The sequence below is a fragment of the Jaculus jaculus genome, chromosome 7 (genome assembly GCF_020740685.1).
Source record: "Jaculus jaculus isolate mJacJac1 chromosome 7, mJacJac1.mat.Y.cur, whole genome shotgun sequence".
Lineage (NCBI taxonomy): Eukaryota > Metazoa > Chordata > Mammalia > Rodentia > Dipodidae > Jaculus > Jaculus jaculus.
In genome coordinates, this window is record NC_059108.1 from 41,126,367 (window position 1) to 41,142,147 (window position 15,781).

At 40.9% G+C, this 15,781-nt stretch overlaps 1 protein-coding gene across 5 annotated transcripts in view; it reads left to right on the plus strand.

Annotated features, from left to right (window-relative positions):
* Positions 1-15,781, plus strand: part of Atg5 (autophagy related 5) — a 133,065-nt gene that overhangs the window by 67,870 nt on the left and 49,414 nt on the right. The gene's annotated exons all lie outside the window — the stretch shown is intronic.

Consider the following 15,781-nt stretch of genomic DNA (forward strand, 5'->3'; position numbering starts at 1 on the left):
CAGGAACAAGGGATGTTTCTCCACTTTCTAGTGTCTTCTGCAATTTCTCGCTTGAGTGTTTTAAAGTTCTCATTGTGTAGATTCTTTACTTCCTTGGTTAGGTTTATTCCAAGGTATTTTATTTTTTTTGATGCAATTGTGAATGGGAGTGATTCTCTGATTTCATCCTCTGTGTGTTTGTTGTTAGCATATATGAAGGCTACTGATTTCTGTGTATTTATTTTGTATCCTGCTACATTGCTGTAGGTTTTGATCAGCTCTAACAGCTTGCTAGTAGAGTCTTTAGGGTCCTTTATGTATAGAATCATATCATCTGCAAATAATGATAACTTGATTTCTTCCTTTCCAATTTGTATCCCTTTTATGTGTGTCTCTTGCCTTATTGCTATGGCTAAGACTTCCAAAACTATATTAAATAGAAGTGGGGACAGTGGACACCCTTGTCTTGTTCCTGATTTTAGTGGAAAAGCTTCCAGTTTTTCCCCATTTAGTAATATGTTGGCTGTAGGCTTGTCATAAATAGCCTTTATTATATTGAGATATGTTCCTTCTATTCCCAGTCTCTGTAGGACTTTTATCATGAAGGGATGTTGGATTTTGTCAAATGCTTTCTCTGCATCTAATGAGATGATCATGTGATTTTTGTCCTTCAACCCGTTTATGTAATGTATTACATTTATAGATTTGCGTATGTTGAACCATCCCTGCATCTCTGGGATAAAGCCTACTTGGTCAGGGTGAATGATCTTTTTGATATACTCTTGTATTCTGTTTGCTAATATTTTGTTGAGAATTTTTGCATCTATGTTCATGAGGGAGATTGGTCTGTAATTTTCTTTTTTTGTTCTATCTTTGCCTGGTTTTGGTATCAGGGTGATGCTGGCCTCATAGAAGGAGTTTGGTAGAATTCCTTCTATTTCTATTTCCTGGAAAAGCTTAAGAAGCAATGGTGTTAGCTCTTCCTTAAAAGTCTGGTAAAATTCAGCAGTGAATCCATCCGGGCCTGGGCTTTTTTTAGTTGGGAGATTATTGATAACTGTTCGGATCTCCATGTTTGTTATAGGTCTATTTAAGTGATTAATCTCATTTTGACTTAATTTAGGTAGGTCATATAGATCAAGGAAATCATCCATTTCTTTCAGATTTTCATACTTTGTGGAGTATATGCTTTTATAGTATGTCCCTATGATTTTTTTGAATTTCTCTGGAATCTGTTGTGATGTTACCTTGTTCATCTCTGATTTTATTAATTTGTGTCTCTTCTCTCTTTCTTTTGGTCAGATTTGCTAAGGGTTTATCAATCTTGTTTATCCTTTCAAAGAACCAACTCTTTGTTTCATTAATTCTTTGGATTGTTCTTTTTGTTTCTATTTCATTAATTTCTGCCCTAATCTTTATTATTTCTTCCCGTCTACTACTTTTTGGTTTGCCTTGTTCTTCTTTTTCCAAGGCTTTAAGGCGAAGCATTAGGTCGTTTACTTGCGACCTTTCTAATTTCTTAATATAGGCACTTAGGGCTATAAATTTACCTCTTAGAACTGCCTTCATTGTGTCCCAGAGATTTTGGTATGTTGTGTTCTCATTATCATTTGACTCTATAAATTTTTTGATTTCCTTTTTGATTTCTTCATTGACCCACTCATCATTTAGTAGTGTATTGTTTAGTTTCCATGATTTTGTGTATGCTCTATAGCCTTTCTTGCTACTGATTTGTAGTTTAATTCCATTGTGGTCAGATAGAATGCAAGGAATTATTTCAATTTTCCTGAATTTGTTAAGATTTGCTTTGTGTCCTAATATATGGTCTATTTTAGAGAATGTTCCATGTGCTGCTGAAAAGAATGTATATTCTGCAGCCTTTGGATGAAATGTCCTGTATATATCTGTTAGGTCCATTCCTTCTATGACCTCATTTAGTCCAGATGCCTCTCTGTTTATTCTTTCCCTGGATGACCTGTCAATTGACGAGAGTGGGGTGTTAAAGTCACCCACCACCACTGTGTTTGGTGTTATCTGTGACCTTAGTTCTAATAGTGTTTGTTTGACGAATTTGGGAGCCCCCATGTTAGGTGCATATATGTTTAGGATTGTAATGTCCTCCTGTTGGAGTGTGCCCTTAATCAATATAAAGTGACCTTCCTTATCTTTCTTGACTAACGTCGGACTAAAGTCTACCCTGTCTGATATTAGGATAGCAACCCCTGCTTGTTTTCTAGGCCCATTTGCTTGAAACACAGTCTTCCAACCTTTCACCCTAAGATAATGTCTATCCTTTGTAGAAAAGTGAGTTTCTTGGAGACAACAAATTGTAGGATCCTGCTTTTTAACCCAGTCTGCAAATCTATGTCTTTTTGTTGGGGCATTGAGACCGTTGATATTAATAGATATTATTGAAAGGTGTGTATTTATGGTTGCCATTTTTGTGTGTGTGTGTGTGTGTTACTGGTTCTACCTGTGCTCTCTTCTGTTAACTGGTATTTGAGTATAGCTGGTTTTTTCTAGGTTCCTTATATGTGTGCTTTTCCTTTTGTTCAGCATGGAGGATTCTATCAAGTATTTTCTGTAGAGCTGGTTTTGTCTTCAAATACTCCTTTAACCTGCTTTTGTCATGGAATGTCTTTATTTCTCCATCTATTTGAATGGATAACTTTGCAGGATAAAGTAACCTTGGTTGACAGTTGTTATCTTTCAGAACTTGGAATATATCACTCCAAGCCCTTCTGGCTTTAAAAGTTTGTGTTGAATAATCTGCTGTAATCCTGATGGGCTTGCTTTTGTAGGTAACTTGATTTTTCTCTCTAACTGCTTTCAATATTTTTTCTTTGGTTTGTGTTTTTGGAAGTTTGATTATAATGTGGCGAGGAGAGGTTCTTTCTGGGTTTTGTCTGGCTGGGGCTCTAAAGGGTTCCTGTATCTTCTTTGGCACCTCTTTCCCAATTTGGGGGAAATTTTCCTCTATGATTTTGTTGAAGATGCCTACTATGCCTCTGGAGTGGATTTCTTCTCCTTCTACTATGCCCTGAATTCTTATATTGGATCTTTTCATAGTGTCCCGAATATCTTGAAATTCCCACTCATACTTTTCTATAAGTTTGTCTTTCTCTTTGTTGGACTGCATTAGGTCTGCCACCTGGTCTTCTATCTTAGATATTCTGTCCTCTCCCTCATCCATCCTACTGGTGAGATTTTCTACAGAGTTTTTTATTTCATTAACTGTGTTCTTCATTGCTAGTAATTCTGACTGGTTTTTCTTTATTATTTCTATTTCCCTATTTATGTCTTGTATTGCCTTCTTTATTTCATCAAATTGGTGTCCTGCCTCTTCTTTGATTCCTTTGATTTCCTCTTTGATTTCTTCTTTGCTTGTTTTCATGTGTTCTTTGACCTCTTTGAACATATTTATAATTATTCTTTTGAACTCTTTTTCAGGCATTTCCTCCAACTCTTTCTCACTGGAGGACATTTCTGATGCATTAATACTTTTAGGTGGATTTATATCGTCTTGCTTTTTAGTGTTTCTTGTGTTATAATGTATATATTTTTGCATCTTGGATTAAGTTAATGCTTGGATTTTCTAGCTATCTGTGTATTCTTAGCTGTATCTATTGATTTGATGTAATATATTTTCAGGGTAGGACCTTAAGGTATTAGGTGTGGCTCTTAAGACTCTCAGAGTATTTACAAAGATGTTCTTAGGGGTTGAGTTTCCCTGCTATAGTAGTATTCAAGCAGGCTGAGTGGAATAAAATACAGGTAGATTCTAAAATTTAACTAAACACTGTACACATTCAATCAAAAACAGCCCCAAGTATGTATGCAAGAGTAGTTATTATAATGACCAGATCCTCTATCAACAAAGAGGTTTAGATTTCTGGTCTGTTGAGGGATCCAAGTCAGCTTGTGACCAAGTGAGACCCTTCCCTGGTGCAATCCCTGTTACCTTGGGTGATTTTGGTCTCAGTCAAGTTGCTGTCTGGGTCGTCGGGCTGCTGTTGTGATTTCTGGAGCTGGGTATTTGCTTTTCCTACGGGGCAAACCGAGCCGCTGCTGCTGCTGCCTCTGCTGCTGTCGTAGCTGCCACCACTGGAGCCACCACCGCTGCTGTAGCTGCAGCTGCCGTGTCCACCGCCGCTGCTCCCCCCCCCCCAAGCCGCTGCTGCGGGATCTGCCGCTCCTGGGTCCGCTGCTGCTGGGGCCGCTTGTACCGGTGCTGGAGCCGCTGAAGTTGCTGCCGAACTCTGCTCCTGCTTTGGTCCCGTTGTCAGCCCAAGTTGGCGTGGCCGGGTCCCGGGCCGCTGCTCTGTTCGCTGGAGCTGGGTTCAGGCAGTGGGGGAGGGGAGGGAGCCGCGGCTGCTCTGGTTGTATCGCTGCTCCACGTGTTCTTCTACCTCGCGGTCTGCTCCTCCCCTGCTCGCTGCTGCTCTCCCCTCATGTTTCCCGAGTTGCGGAGAGCGCGGTGTGAGGGGAAAATCCCGCACCTGGCTTTTCCTGCGGCTCGAGCCGAGAGTCTGGCGGCTTTCTCCTGCGCCGCGGTTGCGGCGATTGGCCGAGCTGCCGGAGCCGCCCTTCCCGCCTGTGCAGGCTCTGGATGCTCTATAACTCTTCCACTTCTCCGCTGCCGCCTCAATTTCCTATACACCTCACTTTCTAGTAAAAGTGTGTATTCTGCTGAGTTTTTTTGGTCTTTTTCCCCCCTAGGCTGCTGTGGCGTGGTACCTACGCCGCCATCTTAACCAGAAGAATCTGCATTAGGATCTTTAATGCAACTATGTTCTGTGGCAGCTAGTGCTGTTCATGCAAATGAATGCTCCTCCAGGAAATCAGTGGCGTGTTATGTTTCTCACTCTGGCCTCACTTTGCTGGTGTTCTGCTTGATACTACTTCCCCTGGAGCAACATCCCATGCAGCTTCTAATTCAGGGCTGCTGGCTTAGTCTTCTCTGGCATTGAAGAGATGGAGTTGGTTAGGTAGAGAGGACTTTTTTTTAAAAATATTTTTTTGTCATTTTTATTTATTTGAAAGTGACAGAGAGAGAGGGAGAGAAAGAGACAGATAGAAAGGGAATGGGCACTCCAGGGTTTCCAGCCACTGCAAAAGAACTCCAGATGCGTGCGCCCCCTTGTGCATCTGGCTAACGCGGGTCCTGGGGAATTGAGCCTTGAACTGGGGTCCTTAGGCTTCACAGGCAAGCGCTTAACCGCTAAGCCATCTCTCCAGCCCTAGAGAGGACTTTTAACTTTCAAGCACTACTAGTACAAAATAAAGAACTTACCAAACCTTTCAGCAATTTTAATTTACCAATTAGTTGGTTGTCCAAGTACATGTAAGTAAAGCCCGTTGTGTACTTGTTTCATTTTGGTTTTTATTTTCTCCAGCTCCTAATGCTCAATTTAGGTACATATTAGCTTGAGAGATTTCATTCTCTATTCTTTAATTAATTAATTTATTTATTTATTTAAGAGTGACAGACACAGAGAGAAAGACAGAGAGAGGGAGAGAGAGGATGGGCACGCCAGGGCTTCCAGCCTCTGCAAACGAACTCCAGACGCGTGCGCCCCCTTGTGCATCTGGCTAACGTGGGACCTGGGGAACTGAGCCTCGAACTGGGGTCCTTAGGCTTTACAGGCAAGCGCTTAACCGCTAAGCCATCTCTCCAGCCCACATTCTCTATTTTTTGTACAAATTAAAAAAACTGTTTGAGCCCACTGTTCTGCTATATGCTGTTTTATTCTTCAGTTTTTGTGAATATAATAATATAAGCTTTTTGCAAATTAAGAATCCTTTTAAAAGGATTTTTTTCCTATAGCCAAAATGGACAGACTGAATGGATTACAAATAGAAGGAAATTTGTCTAGAACTTATTACAATTGGTAAATTTCTGTGATGTACCATGGCAGAATACTTCTCCATGCTCATGGACTGTTTAAGAATTAGATAAACGTTATCAACTTTGCCAGAGAGGAAATGAACTTAACTACTAAGAGATAGGTCCAGGAATTTGAGTCTAGATCTCTTCTGATTCTGAAGCAAAGGATTTTCTATCACATCTGGAGATTGTTAACTCTGGCTACATATTAGAGTCTTCTAGGAACTTTAAGAAAATACTGGTGCCAGAAATTGGTCTAGGGAGGGTCCTGCCCTCTGGTGTTTCTAAAAGCTTCTGAGGTAGTCCTAGTGAGTAGGGAAGAAATGTTAAAGTGCACTTTGCCTCCTCGATGACCATCACATGGTGTGCCTCCCAGGTTTGGAAACTTGCCATTGGTAATGTGCAGTCACTAGAAGCATTGCCTTATTGAGGTTTTCTTACCAAAAGAGTAGGGATTTGTATTATCAAAAGGGACTATCTTATATTATAAATATTGCAAAGATTATAGTGACTGTAACATGGCCTGTCTTTAACCTTTGTTCTTCTAAACCTAAACTGGAGTTTTGGCTTTGCCTCATAGGTTCAGGTTGCTTTCTGAGTAAACTGAAAATTAATCTGATTAGTTCAGTTTGTTTCTGATCCTCTGAATCTCAGAAAGTGGTAAAAGAGGCTAAGAAGAAGGTTTTCTCACTTTACAGTTGTTTCAAAAAGTTTTTGCAAGGCTGAGGTAGGATTACTATGAGTTCAGGTTAGCCTAGGACCAGAGTGAGGCACTGTTTCAAAAAGTAAACAGGGGCTGCAGAGATGGCTTAATAAATAAGGCACTTGCCTGCGAAGCCTAAGGACTCATGGTTGACTCTCAGGTCCCACATAAGCCAGACGATCAAGATGATGCCAGCAAGCAAGTCGCACACGTGCACAAAATGCCACATGCATCTGGAGTTGGAGTGCAGTGGTTAGAGGTTCTAGTATGCCAATTCTTTTTCTCCTTTCTTCCCTCCCTCCCCCTTCTTCCCTTCCTCCCACCTTACCTCCCTTTCCCTCATTAAAAAAAAAGAAGCTAGTTGGGCATGGTGGCATACACTTTTAATTCCAGCAGTTTGGAAGTAGAGATAGGAGGATTACTTTGAGTTCAAGGCCAGCCTGAGACAACAGAGTAAATTCCAGGTCAGCCTAGGCTAGGGTGAGACCCTACCTCCAAAAACAAAAACAAAACAAAACAAAAATTTGCACATTAACCAGATTATTAGATACAAATTTATGATTTGAAAACAAATACCTTTAGATAATTAGTCTAGGTCTATAAGTCATTTGGGGAACTTTTGAAAGATTGTCTTTTGACTTAGGGAAGATGTGAGCATAATTTTTAATTATATAATTATGTTTTTTGGAGGCAAGCCCAACACAATGGCCTTTTTTTTTTTTTGTTAATGAGTGAAAACAAGAGTGAGTGTGTGCAAGAGAATTTGAACACCAGGGCCTCTGGCCACTGTAATTGAACTCCCAGTGCATGCGCTACCTTGTGCACAGGTGTGGCCTTGCATCCTTGCATCACCTTGAGCGTCTGGCTTACATGGGACATGGAGAGTCGAACGTGGTTCCTTAGGCTTTGTAGGCAAGCACCTTAACCATTAAGCCATCTCTCCAGCCCTAATTGTATAATTTTAATGTGAAGACACAGAACAACACAATATGCTAGCTTTTTTAAAAAAGAATTTAAGGGGTTCACTGTAACTTTCTTCTTTTTTTAATTTTTATGTATTTATTTGAGAGTGACAGAGAGAAAGAGGTATATATATATAAGAGGGGGGGAGGGAGGGAGGGAAGATGAATGAATATGGGCACACCAGGGCCTCCAGCCACTGCAAATGAACTCCAGATGTGTGCGTTCCCTTGTGCATCTGGCTAATGTGGATCTTGGGGAATCAAGCCTTGAACTGGGGTCCTTAGGCTTCACAGGCAAGTGCTTAACCACTAAGCCATTTCTCCAGCCCTCCCTTTTTTCTAAAGAATTTAAAGGGCTCACTGTAATTTTTTCTTCTTTTTTTGCTTATTGTTATTTATTTATTTGAGAGCGACAGAGAGAGAGAGAAAGAGGCGTGTATATAGATATATATATGGAGAGAGAGGGAAGGATATGAGAATGGGCACACCAGGGCCTCCAGCCACTGCAAACATACTCCAGACGTGTGCGCCCCCTTGTGCATCTGGCTAACTGGAGAATTGAGCTTTGAACCCTGTTCCTTAGGCATCATAGGCAAGTGCTTAACTGCTAAGCCATCTCTCCAGCCCAAGCTTTTTTTTTTTGAAAAGTTTGAATTTCAAATTTATTTCTAAATTTTCAGTGTTTGAAGTAAATACCCTTTTAATTAGTTGAAATACAGTAATTGTCTACTTAACATATAGTTATTGGGATTGACTTGGAAAACATTTAAAGATGTTATAATTTGCAGTTACATTTATTGGCTGATGATATTGTCATGAAAATTTAGCTGTTTTTTTTTCAGTACTTAGTAAGATTAGTTTTTTAAAAAATTATTTATTTATTTGACAGAGACAGGGAGAGAGGTAGCTAGAGAAAGAATGGGCGTGCCAGGGTCTCCAGCCTTTGCAAACGAACTCCAGAAACATGTGCCACCACCTTGTGCATCTGGCTTTATGTGGGTATAAGGGAATCGAATCTGGGTCCTTTGGCTTAGTGCCTTAAATATTAAGCCATCTCTCCATCCACCCAAGATTAGTTTTCATTAAATATTTAACCATTTACAAAGTTTCTGTAGTGCAGTGGTTATTACATTTGCCTCTCATGGCTTGCATAGGCAGTTAACTTTTATTAGCTCTGTTTAGAGACCTAAACTGTGATAAAGTATAACACTGTGAATTTCTCCCCTTCCTACATTAACAAGAAACTCTCCCTCATACTAATGTTTTCCTGTGTACCTTTTTAAATTTTTTTCTTTTTAATTTTCTTTTTCTTTATTTATTTGAGAGAGAGAGAGAGAAATAGGCAGGAGGAGGGAGAGAGAGAATGGGTGTACCAGGGCTTCCAGCCACTGCGAATGAACTCCAGATACATGTGCCCCTTTGTGCACCTGTCTTATATGGTTCTTGGGGAATCGAACCTGGCTCCATTGCTTTGTAGGTAAGCATCTTAACCACTAAGCCATTTTTCCAGCCCATATTCTTTATCTTATTTTCCATAGTGCTGGTGACCAAACTTAGGGTCTTGCATGTGCCAAGCAGGTTTTTTGTTTGTTTGTTTATTTATTTATTTATTTATTTATTTATTTATTTATTTATTTGAGAGTGACAGACACACAGAGAAAGACAGATAGAGGGAGAGAGAGACAATGGGTGCGCCAGGGCTTCCAGCCTCTGCAAACGAACTCCAGACGCGTGCACCCTCTTGTGCATCTGGCTAACATGGGATCTGGGGAACCGAGCCTCGAACCGGGGTCCTTAGGCTTCACAGGCAAGCGCTTAACTGCTAAGCCATCTCTCCAGCCCCCAAGCAGGTGTTTTGTCACTGAGCCACATCTCTATCCTGTGTGTGTGTGTGTGTGTGTGTGTGTGTGTGTGTGTGTGTGTGTGTGATTGATGATGGGATTAAACCCAGAGACTTAGTCATGGTAGGCAAGTGGTTTGTCATTACATCCTTAGCTCTCCTCCAATATTGTAATATATAATAGGAAGGGAAATGTTGGAGGGAAATTCATTTATATTATGGGTAGTAGGTAGAACTGACTTGTTCAAACTAGAAACCTTTTTGGATGTTGGCCTAGATGTCCTGGATCACTGTTCCTGTTGTCACCACTATTTCATGGTATCACTAGAAGTAAATGCAGTTGAAATTGATGGTAGGTAAGTGACAACTAAATTGTGCCCCTGAATGAAAAGGTCAATCCTGTGGCAGTTGGAAGGGTTGGAGGAAACCAAAGAGGACATCAAGGGCTGCACTGTAAAACATTGCTGCTATATTGTATTAGGCTTTTCTCACCATGGCTAGAAAATCTGCTCAGCTGTGTAACTCCAGCAGACAACATTCACGTTGAATTTGATATTTCTGGCCCTATGCCAGGCTGAATGCTGCAGGAAACCTGTGGTGCTGGTATGTGGGAAGGCCTGCTTTTTCATACTGGTCCCTATCCAGATCTTTATAGTCTAGCTCAGTGTTTTGTTGGGTCTTGGGGAAATTCTAACAACAAGTGCTTAGAGGAAAGCAGTCATGGTCATAGGAAACAATTGGAGAGTATGATTGCCATAGTTACGAATGTGTCTTTGAGCCTTGGAAGATGGGAAGGAAGCCAATCTCCTGATGAGCACATTGGAGATTTTAGCTGAAGTTGTGAGATGAGGATAGACTTGGTATTTTCCAGGGGAAGAAGAATAGTCTTATCTGGAGTTCAGTAAGTACAGCAGCTACCTTGTTATTGTTGGCACAAAACACACAATCAAAAACAGTGATGGAAGGAAAGTGTCCATTTTGATTTATATTTCAAGGGAAAGCATGGCAAGTACAGCCAGCCAGCTGGGTATAATATCACCACAGCAGCAGGAAAGTAGTTTGAGTCCTGGGCTTGGAGCTGGGCTGTATCATCTCAAAGTTTGTCCCAGTGACACACCTCCTCTAGCAAGACTCTACCTCCTAAAGCTTCTACAACCTTCCCAAATTGCCGCCAGCTGGGGATCAAGTATTAGGCTTAATCACATTATAGGATATGACAGACATTTCACATCCGGAAAGCAACAGTAAGCAAACAAGGTGTGACTTAGTAAGACAGGCAGTGAGGTCCCAGAGGAGTGCAGGAGCAGCAGAGTTCCAATGGGGTGAGGAGGGTCTGGTACCCTGGGCAGTGAGGTCCCAGAGGAGTGCAGGAGCAGTGGGGTGAGGAGGGTCTGGTACCCTGAGCAAGAGGTGTTTTATTACTGACAGCCTTTATTGATTCCTGTGTGCAGAATTGGGTAGGGAGCTATAGCTTTGTTTGGTTTTTAATGATTCTTGTATTACTGGTATGATTGGGTTTGTTTAAAAATAGCATTCTGGATGGTATGAAGAAGAGATAAATACAGAGTGACAGTGACCAGATTGGAGGCTGTTGCTGTGGTGGAGGTAAGAGACAGAGATTTAGATTAGAATAGAAAGTGGTAGCAATGAGCTCAAAAGAAATTGCTCTCTAGACACACATTGATTGTCATACTTGATGCCCAGTGCCTACTTCCAAGACTGTACTCTTGATTGTCCTCAAAGTCAATATGTAGCCAAAGATATCCTTGAACTTCTGATCCTCCTGCTTCTGCAGTAACCTGGGTGCTGAGATTGCAGGAATATGCCACCATACCCAGTTTATGTGATACTGGGGACTGAACATAGAGCTTCATTCATGTCTGCCAGGCAAGTTCCTACCAACTGAGCTACATCTCCGGCTCTGTAACTCTTGTTTTGTTAGGGATTTTGGGTAAACATTTTTCTGTTCATTCATCCTCTGACATCAGTAGTTCATGTCAAGGTTTCTTATGGTCTAGGATTTATTGCTTTTTTAATTCACTTAAGCCACAAATTCCTCTGGGTACAGTCCTACAGCAAAGAGATGTTTATGGGCAAGATAAGGACTAGGCTCCTTGAGACCTAGCACCCCTTCCCTTTGCTCAAGGACAGCACACTGCTTCTGTACTCCCCCGGGACCTCACTGCCCAGGGTACCAGACCACCCCCACCTCACTGGAACCTACTACTCCTGCATTTCTCTGAGACCTCGCTGCCTGCTGCACTTACTAAGTCACACCTGTTTCTTACCATGAAGTTTTAGAGATCTTGAAAACTTTTCAAGACTACTTTGCTTTGATTAGGAGCTCACTGTCAGGTATATCTCAGTTATTTTAGTATTTTTATTTATTTATTTGAGAGAGAAAGAGAATGGGCACTTCAGGGCCTCTAGCCACTGCAAACACTCCAGGCACATATTCCACCTTAAACATGTGGCTTATATTGGTACTGAGGAGTCCAACCTGGGTCCTTAGGCTTCACAGCCACTAAGCCATCTCTTCAGCCCTATCTTAGTTATTTTACATGTCATTTAGTAGAGCCTTTATGGTATGTGTGTATGTGTTTCTGTTGAGTAGCAGCCAACTACTGGTGGGTAGTCACTTCTTTGACAGCTGGTTTGGAGCTGAATACTTGTAATAACTTTGTATTCCTCCCATTTTGTTTTACAATGGTAGTTAATGTATTACATGTAAAGAAATGAATTCAATTGATCTAATTTTAGGTAGTCTTTCTGATACATATCTTGAAACCCTCTAATTAAAATACTACGTAAGTTACACACGTACTTGTACTGATTTGAATAATACTGGTGTTAGATGCAAAATTGTATGAAGAGAAGGTTTCCAGCCATACTGATTTTTTAGCCATTTGCATTTCTCTTTAAAGGGTATTTTACAGTCTGTCTTTTATGTTCTGTCACAGTGACATTTATTTGGGGTGCTGTAACATTTGCCTTTGCATTGTAGATGTTAAAGAACCAAGGAGTGTGTGCCACTTGCATTCACCCTTCTCTTTCTTATATAAGAACCACAACTAGTTGAATTGAACTTTTACAGCAGTCTCTGAAGTTCTAACATGTCTTTCTCCTTTGGGGGCCATTGGGCACACTTATTTTTCTTCTGTACGAATGTTGAAAGTTATAGAGTCTTTCTCATAAAGCTTGAGTGGAAGAATAAATAATCCTTGGAAAAATCAAACTTTTCCTGCTGTGCTGTTTTTTTTTTTTTTTTTTTTTTTCCCCTATTCATTTGAGAGGCAGAGACAGAGAGATCTGGAGGGCAGGCAGTTACCAACAGGTGGCATGGCATATGAGAGCTGTGTGGGCAGCTGGACCAGCAGCCCATTGGATCTCCCCTGTGCTGCATAGGCAGGAGCCCTTCTGCATGCTGGCGTCTACACAGAAGATAAGTTTGGCTAGGCAAGCTGAGGTTGCAGGATCCTTGAGAAGACTGTACAGTTGAGCATGTGGTTGGATGGATCCCTTAATGTCCGTACCTCAGTGTCACCAATCTGCCTTACAGCTACTGGAAACTGCAGGTGAGCCCATTGCTCTGCAGTCAGAGCTCTGCTGAGAAATTTGACAGTGGCTGTCACTGTTGAGGATTTCAAAGGGATCTGTGCCCATGTAGTAGTGCATTTGCTGGAGGCTTAATTTGGAACTGAGGGCCAGTAAGTTAGGACTGCCACAGTAGTGCTCCTTCCTCTCACTTTACATACTTCTGTGCCCTGTGGCTTCTCCAGAACCCTTAGAATTTTGGGTCTGTCTGATTTTCTTTTTCTTTCTTTCTTTTCTTCTTCTTTTTTAAATCAGAGCTGTCTTGTGCCTTGTAGCATCCCTATTTCTACACACTGACTGCTAGTTTCACAGACAAGTCTCAAATTTCCCAGGCTTCCCTTGGATGTAATGCTTTCCTTGTTTGAGAATTAACCCATGTTTTGCCCCTGCCCTGCCCTACCCTGCCTCATTAGGATCTTGTACATCTGTTGTAATAAGGACTGGCTTTGCAGTGGGTGTGTTCTTTTCTTGAATCAGAGTCTTGTTACGTAGCACTTGCTGGCCTTGAACTTGTGTACATCAGGCTGGTCTCAAATCTGTAATAATCTCCTGTCTGTTCTCCCAGAGGCTGGGTTTACAGGTGTACACCACTATTCCAAGCCTTGTATATGAGTTTTTTAAAAAGTTTTCTTTTGAGACAGGGTCTCATGTAGCCTAGGCTGAACTCAAACACACTATGTAGCCAAGGCTAGCCTTGAACTCCTGATCATGAGCTTGCATTTACATTGTATTGAGACAAGCATAAGTAATTGAATATGTGTGCTAACAACAAGTTGAGTGGAAATTCTGAGACTTTTACTTATTTTATAGAGATTGGATTTTGATAAAAATTTCAAATGTAGAGATATTGTTATCAGGCAGTATTCTGTGTGATCTGATAGTTGCTTAACAAACAGTGGGCAGAATTTGAAAACCATGTAATCAGTCACATAGTAGGAGAGAAGTATCTAGAGTATTTAAGAATTTTGGACATTTCTCCAAAAATATACACAGATGGGCAGGAAGTACTTGAAAGATGTTCAACATAGTCACCAGGGAAATGTAAATCAAACCAGAGTTACTATTCCACACCAAGGTAACTTAATCCAAAGGACAGTTATTAGTGTTTTCATTGTTGTACTCAAACTGGAATGCTTACACATTGCTGGTGGGAGTGGAAAGGGGTCTAGATTGGCAGTTACTCAATATACAGTTGTCATATACACAGAGTTGCCACATTGGCACTACTCAGGGGAACTGAAAACATACAAAAATGGTATACTAACGTTCTTAGTAACATTATATGTTACAGCCAGAAAGTTAAAATTACTTGGTTACAGAAACAAAAGAATATTTTCAACGTGCTAAAAGGATTTACTTTGAAAACATGAAAGTATGGCCCAGTGTGGGGTAGGCACCTGCAAAATACCTTATACTGTGAGATTGTATTTATATAAATTATTTGTGTAAATTGTACTAAATTTTAAAGGGTAGATTTTTATGATCTGCAAATTACATCTTAGTAAAGTTTTAACTGAATCTGCAATTTTTAATTTTTTTTATCTGAGATTAAGATACAATTGACAATTCACAAGGGGCAAGATCTACACTTCATTGTCCTCCTTCCATTTCTTTATTTTTATTTTTGTTCATTTTTATTTATTTATTTGAGAGCGACAGACAAAGAGAAAAGAGGCAGATAGAGAGAAAGAGAGAGAATGGGCGTGCCCGGGCCTCCAGCCACTGCAAACGAACTCCAGATGTATGCGCCTCCTTGTGCATCTGGCAAACGTGGTTCCTGGGGAATCAAGCCTTGAACCCACGTCCTTAGGCTTCACAGGCAAGCGCTTAACTCCTAAGCCATCTCTCCAGCCCCTTCCTTCCATTTCTATACTGTAAATTGAAGTTGGAGCCCTGTGCAAGCTAGATAATCCAACTCTTCCACTAAGCTATATCCGCAGGCCACAAGCTCCACATTTCATGCAAAACCTTTTGTGTTTCTTTCATCTTTTTTTTTTTTTTTTTTTGAATTCACTATGTAGTCTCAGACTAGACTCAAACTCACAGCAATCCTCCAACCTCTGTCTTCCCAAGTGCTGGGATTAAAGGCATGTGCACCACTTCCAGCCTGTGTTTCTTTACATAACTTCTGGCTAATACTTGGTTACTTAAATTTGGCTCTTCATAGGTTAGCAGTAAGAGTCATACCACAAGAGTCAGTACATCAGTTCCTACCTGATGTTCTTTGCCTTGATAACAAATTGTCATGTATCTGTTTAGGGTTTCCCTTAAGGAAAATAAGTATGTAGTTTCATTCTTTGAAATATTTTTGTTTGTTTGGTTTTTTTTAAAGGGTTTATTTCAGACTTAGAGTTTTTTTTTTAATTATTTATTTATTTATTTGAGAGCGACAGACACAGAGAGAAAGACAGATAGAGGGAGAGAGAGAATGGGCGCGCCAGGGCTTCCAGCCTCTGCAAACGAACTCCAGACGCGTGCACCCCCTTGTGCATTTGGCTAACGTGGGACCTGGGGAACCGAGCCTCGAACCAGGGTCCTTAGGCTTCACAGGCAAGTACTTAACCACTAAGCCATCTCTCCAGCCCTGTTTTTGTTTTTTGAGTTAGGGTCTCACTCTAGCTCAGGCTGACCTAGAATTCACACTATTTTGTCTCAGGGTGGCCTTGAACTCATGGTGTTCCTCCTCCTTCTGCCTCCTGAGTGCTGGAATTAAAGGTGTGTGCCACCACACCTGGCTAAAATATTATTTTCATTTCTTTATGTTTAGTGAAGGAATGGTAAGGCTGAGAAAAGTAATGGAAATCATGTTTTTCAGA